Here is a 16,689-nt window from a genome sequence, read left to right on the forward strand (position 1 = left end):
ATGCTTCGCTCTCCCAGTGTTGTTTTTGGCAGCTCTTTTAATTTTCGTCTTAGTCTTTGGGACAGAAATACTTATTACTAGGGTTGTTCCGATCATATTTTTTGCTCCCTTTCCGATCCCGATCGTTTTAGTTTGAGTATTTGCCGATCCGAGTGCTTTTTTTTTGCTCCCGATTCCATTCCAATTCCCGATAATTTTTCATATACATTTTGGCAATGCATTAAGAAAAAAATGAATAAAACTCGGACGAATATATACATTCAACATACAGTACATACTGTATTTGTTTATTATGACAATAAATCCTCAAGATGGCATTTACATTATTAACATTCTTTCTGTGAGAGGGATCCACGGATAGAAAGACTTGTGACTTTGTATATTGTGACTAAATCTTGCCATCTTGTGTATTTGTTGAGCTTTCAGTAAATGATACTGTAGCCATACCCAAATGCATGATGGGAAGTGGAACCATGACTGTGCGTAGTGCTACCAATTGATATATCTTCTTTGCGTTGGAAAATAACATTAGGTGTTAAGAAAAAGATCTTTTGCTACCTTGCTTCCCCACATTGCTTCCCATGATATTTCTAATTGTAGGGAGAGGGATTGTAAGGCTTTAGCCAATTAAAAAAAGGCTCCATAGGCTGCCAAAATTCACTCTACTCATTTTAAGCTGCCTTTTATCTCTCTATATAGAGAAAAAAGGCACCATTACAGATTGAGCACGACAATGCGTGAGTGGGTCGTGCAGCGCATGCATTAAATGCGTTAAATATTTTAACGTGATACATTAAAATTTTTTTAAAAAAAACGCCGAAAACAACACGCAAATGCCCACTTGCGATGCTGTGGGACTTTTTTTTTTTTTTTTTAAATTTATTATCTTTGTGCTTTTCTGACTTGTTTTGAACCATCTTCAACAAATCTCAGACTCTTTCAAATGACGTTAAATTTTTATAAACAACATACAATTCGAGGGATCTGTTCTGTAAATGAATGTATGCATATTATTATTTTATTTTTTACTGTAACGCCCGTAACTATGTAATATTCTGATATAATGTTTTCCGAGGCACCCTGAAGTGCACGCAACGTTACAGTTGTTTTGGTCACGTGATGTGGGAGTGAGATAGAGAGGCCCAGCCTTCCAAGAGCCACAAGTTCTGTTCGTGCTATTAGCTCCATTTGTTAATAAAGAAACAAAGTTGTCAGCACATCATGTGTTTGATACCTTTGTCAACAAAAAAGCTCAAAACAAGACACGATGCATGGTCGCTTTAAGAGAGGCTGGGACTGGAGAGCTGTGAATGGTAGGAAGCGAAGGGGAGACGGGCGAGAAGCAAAAGTTTGCGGTCGAAAGTGGCGGCAGTCTGCTGTTATTTTGTTTATTGTTTTCTTATTGTTGCCACAATGATGTGGAGAAAGCCATCAATGACTCTTCTCCTTCTTTCCCACCATTCGGGGCTATTGCAATACATTTTCAAAAAACGTTTTTATATTATTATTATTTTCTACACACGAGAGTTGCCGGATCTGCCCAAATAAGTCCCGGAACACAGGCCAAGATCAAGAGGTGCCAGATCTTGTTCCGGCAAGATCCGGCACAAATTAACCCCGCAGCCAAGGGCGTAGGTTTGCATAGGGGGACAGTAGGGACATAACACTACCAACTTTTCAGGATGCTCACATTGTCCCCTCCAACCTCTAAGCAACCTGATTTGCATTTTATAATGAGTTCACTTATATAGGTAATTTAAATTGCCTTTCATATCTTGTAAGGATACAACTGACCCCACCATTATTAAGCGAATTCTTTTCATTAGGTTTAGACTTTTATTTACCCCTTTTTCAAGTGCTGAATGTGCTAGTCCATTTTTACCCCCTCAAACTCACGTTTGATTGGCTGATGACTTGACCCCCCCCCACTCACACACACACTGAACCGACGAAAATACACATATCGACGAAAATATAACATGCCTCCTCATCCTCCCCCTTCAAAGACGAAGGATATTAGAATTTTTTTTTTTCAGCCAGCAGCAGCTACTATAAGTAATTTAAAAAGACATCAATGTTATGGAGGTGGGGAATACACCACCAATTTTGCTACTGAAATTTTGATACAACCTGCATCAGAGTTTGCATAACATTAAATTGTTTGAATTTGCTAACCTGCAAAACTCGAGTAGGAAACTGCTTACAAAAAAGTGTCCTGCACTTTTGTATTTTATACTTTTGTACAAATGTCGTTTTGGTGTCAAATTTGGTAGGTGGTGGCTTATAGTCAGGTGTGCCTTATAGTGCGAAAATTACGGTAAATAACAATCAAAATTTATGTTCTGGGCTGATTATTTCTTCAGTTACTGTTCAAGTTATTAACTGCTAGATATGGTATTTGGTAACACTTTATTTGACAATGGCACCATGAGACAATCATAATTATGACACTCATGAGCATTAATGAATGCTTATAACAGATGTCATTTAGTGTCATCCGGCAAATGATCTCACTTTTGAATGGATGTAAAAGATCTGAGCTGGACATACATGGAGTTAGTGACATAATTTGCTGGATAACACTGAATGACATCTGTTATAAGCATTCAGTAATGCCCATGATAGTGTCATGTCATAATTATGACAGTCTTATGATGCTGCTGTCAAACAAAGTGTTACCTATTAGCCCAAATAAATTAACAAATAAGCCGCAGGATGCAAAATGAGGGGAAAAAGTAGAGGCTTATAGTCTGAAAATGACTGTCGTCATCGTGTATTTTAGTCATTTCAAAATGTGTTCATGGTTGTCTGATTTTAGTCAATGAAAACTCATTTCGTCGAGTTTCAGTCGGCAATTACCATATTTTTCGCACTATAAAGCGCACCTTAAAGTGCATGTGACATGAAAAAGCATGTTTATTTCATAAAACACGCGGTATTTTATGCTCCTGAATGATATGGACCGCTTGGATGTGTGTGGAAGCGATTGCTATATTTATTTAGTTTTTTGAATCCCTCGGCATAAAAATGAGTGACTTCCGGCTTGGGTCTTGCATTGAGGAGGAGGGCGCTGTGACGTGTATGGTTGAAGACGTCCTCTTCACTACAGCCATACTGTTGTGTATGAGGAGTAAGGATTCAGTCGATTTTGCAGATTAATACGTTTATTTTTCGCATCACACCAGCCAAACGGCTGCAGAAAAATCTTGCTTTAAGAGGGAGAGGCATATACGCCTTTTTGGAGTTTCAAAAGGTTCCCATTCACCGTGGATATTGGCCAAAACAAGCCCTACTATTGGACTAGAAGGAAGTGAGTAAACATCTTGTTTTGTATTATGTCAAATACGAATACAGCGATTTACAAAGTAAACACTACAAACTTTCTTTAAATAAAGGACTACTTATGTTTGATCATTGATGGGCATGTAAAAAGCTCTCCTCATGCACATTAGCTGCACAACAACTGCAGCTGCCCTCCTCCGGGGAACGAGCTATAAATTGCTCATCGCCGGGCGGTTTGCCGGTCCGCGAAGACAATCGACAGCCCAGTCGTCATGTCAAATAATCCGGGCTAGTTATGTATGATTTTCCGCTTCGACGACTTTGAAACATCACTCTGTTCGGGTTAGCATGTCGGCTAGCTGTCACGCCTCTTGGTTTGTTTACATTCTCCGAAGCCGGGGAAGGGAAATAACATATGTCCGATTTAGGTGTCATAAAATATCGTTCGGGAGGTGCGACAGTAAAGGTGAAGTCGACAGTTTTGACCATTATGGAGTAATTTTGCCATGTTGTCCTGAATAAGTGCATTTTTATGATTTCATGTTTCATATTTGTCATGACCATGCCATTTATTTAGCAATTGGGGAAAATACTTGGATAAAAAGAATATCCTGTAAAAATATTGGAGTAGAGAGACTGAAACAATGACATTTTGCGTCTCTCTTCGTCGCGTTTTCCTCATTCTGAATAATTCCCCCTCAATGGGCTGAATAGTAAAACCGATGAGCCCAGTCTCCCGCTGACATCATCCACCTGTTGGGGACGCTAGAGCCCTATAATGGTAGGCGTGGCTAATCGGCAGATTAAAAGACTAATTTCTCGTCATCTGCGCTTTGCTAAATTGTTGTATATAGTCGAATCGTCTCAAAATATGATTCTAATTCACATAATAATGGTATTTAAGACTTTTTTTCTCCTGTCGTATGTTCTTTAACTCTCTAGTTGAGTTAAACTGATTGTACAAAACACCCTGGGGTCACTTTATGTACATTTGAATATTTTGTTGTTGTTGATTTTAAGGCATTTCTGGGTCATTCCTAGGATTTTGGAACTTTTTCAGGTCACTGCCTGTTGATTTCAGTTCACTTTTTACTATTGGAAATGAATGGGGCCATTGGAAATAAATGGGAATGTTGTTGCATTTGAAACCTCAAAACAAAACAAATGCATTAGAAATAAAACTTTAAAAATCCTTATCCGTATAAAATTAAAAGAATCAATAAAGTTACTGTCATTCTTCTCAGTCTCAGGTTTTACTACTGATTAGTTGCTACGTCACGGGATTTTTGGGTGATTATTTTGACTTCACGGACTGTCTGCAGAGCAATAAGCAAGCGCCAGGAGGAAATAGTGTTTGAAAGACAGCGAATGTCTAACGTTTCGGATCGTTTCACACTTGACCAAATAAGCTAACTTACATGCGTATATTTTGGTATGATATGCGTGAAGCTTTAAAATACAGTATATGTGTACAGTATATGCATTTGCAGTTTTCGTCTATTGTGGGGTTAAGCTTCAGCTGAGGAACCTATGTATAAAATGCACGTTCGTCCTAAATGACAAGATTTTTTTTTTTTTTTTTTTAAGGCGCTAAAGGTCGCACAAGCAATGTAGACCACCTGTGTGTGTGTCCAAGTCTCAACCGTCAAAAGCATTACTCAACATGTTGTGACAAAATATGGCCTCCATTTTGGGTCCAAAACCATTTGACAAGCGTCCACATTGACTGCGTGCGTACTTTCTGGGGTGATAAAAATAGTGGTAAAGTCAACACTGCAAACCATACTGCTGCTACTTACAGTACGTGCGAACATCTCCTATGTGTAAATAGCATCAATCTGTTTGCTTATTGCGCATTTGCGGCCAAGAGCTTCCTGCTTGCTCCCCTTGAAGAGTGTCAATTGCTTGGATTATGTCCAAATAATGGTGAGGTATTTTTTGTGGGGTCATTTTTGTAAAGTGTTATTTTCTTTCAGGGGAGGCGCAGTATCAACCATGAATTCTAATATTGATTCATAATCATCAGTACTAGGAACTAAACCCCTACATTCATTACATTACATAATGAAAGTAATTTTTTGATGTAATTTCTAACGTAAGTCTGTACTAGGGATGTCACGTGATCGTGAATCGGGCCAATCGCGCCATTTTTCAAAGGATCGGAATAGTGCTGCAACCAATAATTAATTAACTCGAGTAATTCGAGTAGAAAAAAGCTTCAAATCAAATTTTGCTGCTTCGAGTATTCATTTAGTGGTGTTGTAATGGTTTGTTTTGAAAGTGTTGGCATTTAGTTTTGTTCATTTGGGTGGATATTCTGCCCCTTAAGTGGCAATAATGAATATGACACAACTCATTTAACATGGCCAGAATCCAGCTGCTCCCTGTTAAGACCAACAAAAGGTAAGTTTTGTGTATGTGCTAATGTTTTTTTTAATGCAATCGTATTTTAGTTTGGTATATTTAGCTGTTTTTTATGGGAATACAGTGGTTTGAAAAGGTGTCTGAACCTTTTGGAATTTCTCACATTTCTGCATAAAATCACTATCAAATGTGATCTGATCTTCATACCACTGTATGTGTTTGAACAGATTGTTAAGGGCACTGTGGGAAAAAAATTTATAACATTTAAAATAGCGGACTTTTGCTATGCAAGTTAGCCAATTGTTCTTTTGTTGTACTGAGATCCTCATTTATTTTTTCCATACGGTTTGAGGCTAAACTCAGGTAATAATTTATTTTTAAATGAAAGTGAAAGTCTGCATAGTTTTGAAGAAACACTCGGGAATTTTATTTTGTTTTCACATTTAATGCTCTTTTGAAAGTGTGTTTTACATCCCCTAAAATTCATTGCATTAAATGTTCCTAATACGATTATTTGATTGTTCGATCAAGTTGATCGATTAATCAACTACAAAAATGATCAATAGCTGCATCCTTAGATCGGAATCTGGTGAAAAGAATCGGGTTTTTAATTAAAAAAAAATTTTTTTTTAATGTTTTTCTGCTTCATAGTCCTACATTACAGCCTCTCGCCCTCCTTCCTGCTAAACAGTGCGGCCAAACTGTCCAGCTTGCGTTTGGTACTTAAAGATAATTGACAGGTTTGTAGCTTTGACCTTACCAGAGAACCTTGGTAACTCTACGATCAAAGGCACAAATGTGTCAATCTTCATTAAATTCGCATAAGTTTACTGTGGCAACTCATTGTGTAAGTGAGAGGCTGTTCTCAGCAAAGTGTGAGTGGATTTGAGTGAACTGAATGACACATTTAATAAAGACAAGCATTTTTCTATGTTATTCTTGTTTAAAAATTACATTATGAAGGAAGCACAGTGGGACAGTAACATGTTTGTAACTTGTGTTTGAAGAAGAAAAAAAAAAAAAGACCTGTCTGCTGCTATCTGTGAGAGAGTCCGCTATCTGTGGTGTTTTCTGTTAACAGTTTCATGCTCTCATACTAGCCTTGGAGTCCACTTGGCTCTTCTCACTCGAACTAGAACGCAGTGCGTTTCAGAAGAGGTCATTGATTAGGTAACAGAGGGCAAGATGTCAGGGAAAGCCAATCAGAAGTAGTCTGACAGGTCTTGTTGGCGTTGTTATTATTATTATTATTATTGCTACTTTTGTTTTGGAGGCATGTTTAAAAAATTAAAATGCCTGTCTTAATTTCTGCATGTTTTATTGTTCCGTTACGTTTCATAGTTCTAGGAGGGAGTTGTCTTCTCTTACTGCACGAAAACGCTTTTTTAAATCGTTTTTTGTATTATCATTTTTTAAAGTAAAGCAACAAAGGAGTTACTTTCATAATTGAATAACTGGTAAAGTAATTACAGTGATCCTTCACTTATCGCTGTAATTGAGGACCAGAACTGACCGCGCAAAGTGAAATAACGCAAAGTAGTGTCCGCCACCGATTTTTAGCATTTTTTTTTTTGTGTGTCTTCAGTGATCCCTCGCTACTTTACGCATCAAATGTCGTGCCCTCAGTCCATCACAGATTATTTTTATTTAAAAATGTTAAGATACGTGCATGTATACATGTACAAATAATTGTCTTCTTTTATATATATATATCATTTATATCACATTTGCAGTGCTAAAAAAACATTAAAATATACATGTAAGGTTATTTTTTTTGTTTGTTTTATTGATTTAAAAAAATGGAGAAAAAAGGGGGAAAACATGTCTTATATGTATCTCTTGCCAATGCTGTTAAATCTGAATAAATACATTGAACCCCCCCCCCCAAAAAAAAAAAAAAAAAAAAAAAAGAATATAAGGTCCGCCTCTACTTTGCAGATCTTTGATTTTCGGAAGGAAAAGGCATTAACCGCGAAAAACAAGGGATCACTGTATAGAATATTAATAAGTGTATATAAAACCCTATAAATGCATATGTGATCATTAGAACATCATAGTTTCAAAGATGTCAATAAAGTATAGATAACAGACATAAAATACTGTAGTTTCCCGAATATAACGCACACTTTTAATCCCCAAAATCAACTTGTAAAATCATGGTGCGCATTATAAACGGGTACATGGATGGAGACAGAAATATATATATATATATATATATAAACTAGGGCTGTCAAAATTATCGCATTAACGGGCGTTAATTAATTTTTTTAACTAATCACGTTAAAATATTTGACGCAATTAACGCAGATGCCCCGCTCAGACAGATTTAAATGACAGTACAGTGAAACGCTCACTTGTTGTGTTTTATGGAGTTTTGCTGCCCTCTGCTGGCGCTTGGATGCGACTGATTTTATAGGCTTCAGCCCCCATGAGCATTGTGTAAGTACAGGGTGACCCAAAAAGATGCGTACCCATGAAAATTTCAATTGTGACTTTGATTAAAAAGCTATTTATTTCAAATTACAACCACACATTATTCAGTTTATGGAAGACCATTCACCAGAGTTTCAGCTATTTCTGTCAATTTTTAGTCAATTTATGGCTTTCCCAAGATGTGTTCCAAATGTCCACCATTCCGTTGCAAGCAAACCTGTACTCGTCTGACAAAGTTGTCAATCACTTTTACACACTCCTCTTTCGGGATGGCTCTTATTTTTGCTGTGACGGCAGTTTTCAGTTCCTCAATTGTTTGTGGATTTCCCTGGTATACATTGTCTTTGAAGAGCCATCCCGAAAGAGGAGTGTGTAAAAGTGATTGACAACTTTGTCAGACGAGTACAGGTTTGCTTGCAACGGAATGGTGGACATTTGGAACACATCTTGGGAAAGCCATAAATTGACTAAAAATTGACAGAAATAGCTGAAACTCTGGTGAATGGTCTTCCATAAACTGAATAATGTGTGGTTGTAATTTGAAATAAATAGCTTTTTAATCAAAGTCACAATTGAAATTTTCATGGGTACGCATCTTTTTGGGTCACCCTGTAATTATTGACATCAACAATGGCGGGCTACTAGTTTATTTTTTGATTGAAAATTTTACAAATTTTATTAAAACGAAAACATTAAGAGGGGTTTTAATATAAAATTTCTATAAGTTGTACTAACATTTTTCTTTTAAGAACTACAAGTCTTTCTATCCTTGGATCGCTTTAACAGAATGTTAATAATGTTAATGCCATCTTGTTGATTTATTGTTATAATAAACAAATACAGTCCTTATGTACCGTATGTTGAATGTATATATCCATCTTGTGTCTTATGTTTCAATTCCAACAATAATTTACAGAAAAATATGGCATATTTTATAGATGGTTTGAATTGCGATTAATTGCAATTAATTACGATTAATTTTTAAGCTGTAATTAACTCGATTAAAAATTTTAATCGTTTGACAGCTTTAATATAAACCGATTTTTTTTTTTTTATTGACATGGCCACGTTGTGTTGGAGAAACGTATGCGGCGACCCGTTGCCGACCATTACGGTACGTGGCGTCACCATTTTGTTTCGGTAATACTTCACTCTAATCAGCCAGATGATTTCGTCTGTGTTAAATTCTGCTTTTTTCACTCTTCATAAAGCACAGAATTTAGTTTCTTGAACTCATTTGAGTCAACGTTTATTGCAGCTCCGCAACTCGGACCGTAACAAACGTAACAACACACTTCCTGTGTGTGTCCGTCAACTATATCTGTCCGTCGGGAAACTCAAACCCAAATAACAATAGTTCCTATTGTTACTGTCGTGTCGACAGCGATGAGCTCTTACGGATTTCCGACTTACGTTCTTACTTTCATTTTACCTTATCAATCCATGGAAGAAACATTTATTCATCATGATGAAACGAGCAAGTTATACAGCAGCCTTTAAAAGAAAAGTCACATCTGTTTTGTTTTCTCCTAGAGTCTGGTAAGTTGGAGAAGTTGTCAAATCATATTATTACCGTAAATATTGTCAGTTTATGGTAATGTTTTGAACTACCAATGTGCTATGCTTGTGCTGTGTTTCACCAGTCAGTAATATGGCATTTCTGTATCTGTACACGAGCTCTTTTTTCTTGTATTTTATTTATTGGTGCTAAAATTAGGGTGCGCGTTATCAACGGGTGCAATAATTTTCCATAGATTTTGCAAGTAAATTTGGGGTGCGTATTATACACGGGTGTGCCTTATATTCGGGAAATTACGGTAATGTGTAAAATAAATAATACTTACTGTACATTAATTCTCTCACTCTCATATGATACGTATGTGTGTAAGTGTGCATACATACGTAGATGTGAATAAAGTGTACATAAATATGAATTTAGAACTCTTTGTAACAAGATATTTACAACAAGATTACAAAATCTGCGAATCTGGGAAGTAGCGAGGGATCACTGTAGTTACTTTTATTAGAGAAGTAACTATAACTTTTTACTTTTCAAAAGTAATTTGATCAACACTGGTTCCAATATTGCATTATTGTATGATATGATTGTGACATGATTAGAATGTGTATCCAATCTTTAATGTGTAGGAGTTGAGTTACTGTAAATCAAGTGAATCACTACTGAAGTACCGAATGCATTGAGCGCCACAGTTCTACCTGCTTCATTCGTACAATGTAATAAAATATTGAATCCTTGTTAGAAATTGAGAATTTTTGTGCGGGTGTGCACCTCCTCAAGAAAAACTCCTATTGATCCCCTCCGCTGGGGTCCATTAAGCCATGAATGTTAGACCAAGCGGCAGTGTTTTGGCCAAAGCGACAACTGTTTTCATCCAGGTTGATGGCAGTAGATTAAAGACCACAGAGATCACAAGATATGTTTGTCCACTCTCCAGGACAATAACATTTGATGAGGGATAATCCCGGATCATCCTTTTAGCAATTAAAATACAGAGTGGCCTCTGGTTGCATTCCGTTAGTCACCCAGTGCTGCAGATGTATTCCAAGTAACTTTATGTTCCTGGAATCTTCGAAGTTAATCATTCACTGATATTTCCTACTAAGAACGAAAGATTAATAATTCATTTTATTTGCATGTTTGTGGGACTGAAATATTTGAAAGGTTTTGACTTGCCACAGGGGTTTAAAGGTTGCGCTTAATAGTGCTTACTGGATTAAATCTTGTACCTCTCAAAAAGTGAACTCGTGGACTGTTAAGGTGTTTTTACACTAGCATAGCATTCAAGCAATCAAATGACATGTGTGCACCAGGAAAACTACTACTTGGCAAGGATGAGCAGGAGCCATGACTACCGCGCATGTAGCGGCTCCAACATATATCTGGAACCCTCCAAAATGAAGGAAAAATACTCACGTTTTTTTTTTAAAATTTTCATTTCATTTCAGGCAGTTACATTCATCTTCACAAATGCAGATCTTTGCTTTCAAGAAACAACAGAGACAAAAGAAAGATACAAAACAAAACAAAATGCCTGAAAGGGAGTGGGACGAAGAAAACTTATTAAATCCCACCCCGATTTCTCAAGTATCATCAAAATAAATAACTATTTTCCTGCAACCTTTTTCTGTTTAGTTACATAGAATACATCCTTCCCCGACACATATAACGGGAGGGCCGAACCCTCAATATTGATTCCCTCAGTCAAAAGAGAGAAAACAAGAACAACAAAACCTAAATATGTGTGTATATATATATATATATATATATATATATATATATATATATATATATGTGTGTGTGTATATGTGTGTGTAAATATATACAAATACACACACACTTATATTGCGTATATCCATACCAGTATGGTAAAAGACCTACACTGTACATTTAAGACCCTCCCTGAATATACTTAGACCAAATTAATTGTTTATAATGAAATTTATATATGTGAATATTTTTACACTCTCTTAGTGATGAACTCAGATTGTTCCATAATTTAACTCCTCGTACAGACACACAGAAGCTCTTATGAGTCGTTCTAAATCTAGGAAGTACGAACTCCCCGTAAGCTCTTAAATTGTGAGCTCTTTCACGAATGGTGAAATGTGTTTGTAACTTTGCGGGTAATGTGTTGTTAAAAGCTTTATATAGAATTATGTAAGTGTTGTAATCGACTAGGTCTTGAAATTCAAACAATTTAGACTGAAGAAATAGTTCATGGGTATGATCCAGAAATCCAGTCTTATGAATGATGCGAACTGCTCGTTTCTGTACGATGACTAAAGGATTTGTCGTATTGCGATAGGTATTCCCCCACACTTCCACACAGTATGTAAGATATGGGAGAATCAAGGTACAACAGAATACGGAGTGCATTGTGATCAAGATATATTTTAACTTTGTTCAAAATTGAAAGGCTTCTTGAAATTTTGGTTTTTATATGTCTGATGTGGGGTCTCCAAGACAGTTTGTCATCAATTATAACTCCCAAAAATTTATTCTCAACAACATTTTCAATTTGTATACCTTCAATACTAAATGTTGGTTTTGTATCAATTTTTGCATTCCCAAAAATCATTGCTTTAGTTTTACTTATATTCAATGATAATTTATTTATATCCATCCATTCTTTAATCAAGTTTAGTTCCCTGTTCACGGTAGTTACAAGTTCAATGTAACTATCACTACTGTAAAAAATATTTGTATCATCTGCGAAGAGAATGAGTTTTATAACTTGGGATACATTAAATATATCATTTATATACAAAGAGAAAAGCTTAGGCCCCAACACTGACCCCTGTGGAACCCCACATGAAATACCTAGTTTATTTGATGAATAAGAGCCGATGTTGACATATTGCTCCCTGCCTGTTAAATAACTTTTCACCCAGTCCCCAGCTACCCCGCGAATACCATATTTTTCTAAATTTTCAAGTAAGATTGAATGATTTATTGTATCAAAAGCTTTCTTGAGGTCAACAAAAATCCCAACCGCATATTTATTCTGGGCAGGTGCATTAGTAATTCCCTCTACTGCCACGTTCATTCATGGATGCACACAGATCAACATTCCCTCTCACATCTCAATAGGTGGCTGCATTCGGCTCAAATAAAACAGGAATTGTGAGCGGTTACCATGGAAACGAACGCGTAGTGGGAACCTTTATAACATTTTCTATTCGAAATGCTCTTCGTACATGACTACAATATTCTTCATTTTACATACATACATTATGAGGCAATAACAAAATAGTAACGCACAGACACTAAGGAAACTAACTTTAATCAGGTTACTGGTTTGGAAATATGGAACGCGTTAGATTGCTAGTTACTGAAAGTAATCAGATTACACTAATGCGTAACGCATTAGTGGCAACACTGCTTGGGACCTATGTTGATTTCTCTGACAAGAAAATCCATCGTGCGTCCGTCTTGCAGGAAAACAATGAAATTACGACGTTGTCATAAATCGTCGTATTTCAAGCATGTCATATGTCGAGACAAATAACAAGTCGAATTATACGTCTGATGTCGAAAAGATCGGATGTCGAGTAGATATGTGCTGATTACCGGTTTCAAGGTGTACCATGGTATGGAAACTTTTCTGTCATACCGTCCCTACGGTATTAGCTATTTTTTATGTCCCAAAAATGAAGGGAGAAATCCCTCGCTTGCAGCTGCAAGGTTCAAGCCTCCCCCACCGGGTGTTGCTCAGTGTCAGTGAATCAGCTGTGCTACATGGCTGGAGGAGGTGAAACTCCTGAACTTTTTTCCGCTACGAAAAAACAAAATCGCTGGTATGGGAAGACTATAGCGACAAAAAAGTTACGGACGACCGCGGCTTAGAGGGGGAGGGCAACCAGACATGTAAAACATGTTTGCGGAGGGTGGCTGTCGAAGAGGCAATACCTCAAATATGATTTCGCATATATACAAAGTTAAAGGGTAGTAAAATGTCATGAATGTTTCCCACCAGCTATGAGAGTTAACTCCTGTGTGTTGAGTGTGTCTAGCGGTGGTAAACTAGTGTTTTTTTTCTCTCAATGAACGGTCTGTGTTGAGAAACTGAGTGTGTATAATGTAAACATGATACGAGTCATACACACGTGCTTTTTATGGAAAATAATTCAATTATATTTATTCTGATGGTAATAATGCTGATCTATGGCTGTGGGTCTTGGCTCACCTACAGGACTGCAGTTATTTTAACCCTTAAATACCTGCAACATGAAGCAATTATCAGAGAATCCCAAAATTTGAAAAATAAGGTCCTAATGAAACCTTTTTTTCAAATTTCTAAAAATAAAACTCAAAATGAATATGTGTAATAAGTGCTCTGACATCTATAACCCTTGGTTTTCTCATGGAACCTGCAGATGCATGTGTTGACTTGCATCCATCATTTTTTTTTTTTTCAAAAAGAATTGTCAAAAATCTGAATTATTCTCAAAATCATGAAATTTTAGGTGTATCAAATGTGATACGTTGGCTATAAAGGGGTTAATTTTCTTTATTCTTTTTTTGTTTTTTTTGTTTTAATTTAACTTAAAATTATACCGTGATTTTTTGACTACAAGCCGCTACGTTTTTCCTCATTTTGAATCCTCTGGTTTATAGTCCAGTGCGGCTTATTTGTTGATATATTTGGGTTAATAGGTAACCCTTTATTTGACACCGGTGTCATAAGACTGTCATAAGATAAGATAGTCATAATTATGACATGACTGAACGCTTATGACGGATGTCATTAAGTGTCATCCGGCAAACTATGTCACGAAATCCATTCATGTGCAGCTTGGATCTTTTACATCCATTCAAAAGTGAGATAATTTGCTGGATAACAATAAATGACATCAGTTATAGGCATTCATTAATGGTCCAACAGTGTCATGTCATAAGTATGAAAGTTTAATGTTGTCACTGTCATATAAAATGTTACCAAATATCATAACTAGCAATTAATGAAACAACTGGAACAGTAACTGAAGAAATAATTTGCACAGAGTTGTCAGTGTTAACAGCAGGTGGCAGATGAAGCTTCTTAAAGCAATGAAGCTTTGCAGACAAGTGGTTCAAAGCTTCATAGTGATTCATTTGGTCTTATGACAGTCATGTGATGCTGCTGTCAAATAAAGTGTTACCGGTTCTTAACAGTAACTGAGAAAATGATTAACACAGAGTTGTCAGTGTTAACAGCAGGTGGCAAATGAAGCAATGAAGCGTCGCAGATAATTGGTTCAAAGCTTCATGGTGGTTCATTTGGTCTTATGACAGTTGTTTGATGCTGCTGTCAAAAAAAGTGTTACCGATTCTTATCCTTTGGTGTAAATACCCCATAATACAGTGAGGACAGCTGCGACTTATAGTCCAGTGTGGTTTATCTAGGGCAGGGGTGTCCAAACTTTTTGCAAAGAGGGCCAGATTTGGTGTTGTAAAAATGTGGGGGGCCGACCTTGGCTGACGTCCTTTACGTAGAGCAATATATTTAAGCAAATTTTAGCAAGCCATTCTGTGTGTCACATTTGCTTTATTTTTTATTTTTTAAATAATAATTTCAACAATCTCGCAACTAGCCTTTGTGGCGTTCTCTTTCGACTCTCGGGCTCTTGCGAAAAACTCTTGCTGTGAAATTAAACTAGCCTCAAATTGCTTCAATTTCTCGCTGCATATCTTCCCTGTAATTTTGTCGTACATGTCAGCATGTCTTGTTTGGTAATATCGCCTCACATTGAACTGGAACTGAAACAGCAACTGTCTCTTTGCAAATAACGCAGACACAGTTGTTGCTTATTTTAGTGAAGAAATAGGCCAATTTCCACCTATCCTTGAAGCGTCAGCAGTCGCAGTTAACTTTCTTTTTTTTGTTGATTGTCCCCATTTTAGAAAATTGGGAGTAAAGGGTCACACGGGGTAATGTTGCATAGAGTGCTGCTGCCTTTTAGTGGGTAAATGAGGAGCAGCATTTAGTGTGTAAGCTACTTCATACGCTGGTAGCAGTACTGCTGACCAATTTATTAAGTCTGCGTGCGGGCCAGACGTTATTGATTTTATGACAGAGGCTGGGGGCCGGATGAAATTTGACCACGGGCCGCATTTGGCCCCCGGGCCGGACTTTGGACATGTCTGATCTAGGGCCACGGCCACCCCTATAAATTGGTTGGCCACCCCACTGGCCACCCCGCTTGCCAGTAAATCGTCAGATTGTTGTAGCATCAGTTATGGATTTCATCCCAAATGAATGCATTTGTTTTGTTTTATTAAACGTAGGGCAGTCAAATTTATTACGTTAACAGACTGTAATTAATTTTTTTAAAAAATTAATCACGTGAAAATATTTATCGCAATTAACGCATTCACGATACGACTCATTCACGCAATGCCGCAAACAGCCTACAATGGCGCCGTTTTACTTATATACAGAGATAAAAGGCAGTGTCAACTGAGTGGAGTAGATACAAGCATTCATTGGGGCCGTGCTTTTAATTGGCAAAAGCTTTGTCATCTTTCCCACAGCAACTATAAATATTGTGGGAAGCGACGTGGGGAAGGATGACAGGAGTTGATCTTTTTCTTAACACCCTGTAGTGTACCCAACGCAGAGAAGATATAGCATTTGCAGCCACCACACACAGTCATGGTTGCACCTCTTCCCATCATGCATTTGGGCAGAACAGTTAAGTCGCTACAGTATCATTTACTGAAAGCTCAACAAATACACTACATGGCAATATTTAGTCACAATATACAAACTCACATGTATCTTTTAAGAATTACAAGTCCTTTTATCCGTGGATCCCTTTCACAGAAAGAATGTTAATAATGCTAATGCCATCTTGTGGATTTATTGTAATAATAAACAAATACAGTACTTATGTACAGTATGTTCTAGAGATGTCCCGATCCGATATTTGGATCGGATCGGACGCCGATATGGGCAAAAAAATGCGCATCGGATCGGAACACGGGAAAAATTCCGATCCAGACTTCCGATCCAGTTTAAAAAAAAATTTTTTTTTTTAAAGTCCAGTCCGCGTTTTCCAGCGCACCGATTTACATAATCCATTCCAGTTTTTGCTTCGGTTTCCCTA

At 37.0% G+C, this 16,689-nt stretch overlaps 1 protein-coding gene across 2 annotated transcripts in view; it reads left to right on the top strand.

Annotated features, from left to right (window-relative positions):
• plcb1l (phospholipase C beta 1-like) overlaps nucleotides 1-16,689 on the top strand; it is a 480,463-nt gene that overhangs the window by 105,376 nt on the left and 358,398 nt on the right. The gene's annotated exons all lie outside the window — the stretch shown is intronic.

The sequence above is a fragment of the Corythoichthys intestinalis genome, chromosome 19 (genome assembly GCF_030265065.1).
Source record: "Corythoichthys intestinalis isolate RoL2023-P3 chromosome 19, ASM3026506v1, whole genome shotgun sequence".
NCBI classification, from domain to species: Eukaryota; Metazoa; Chordata; class Actinopteri; order Syngnathiformes; family Syngnathidae; genus Corythoichthys; species Corythoichthys intestinalis.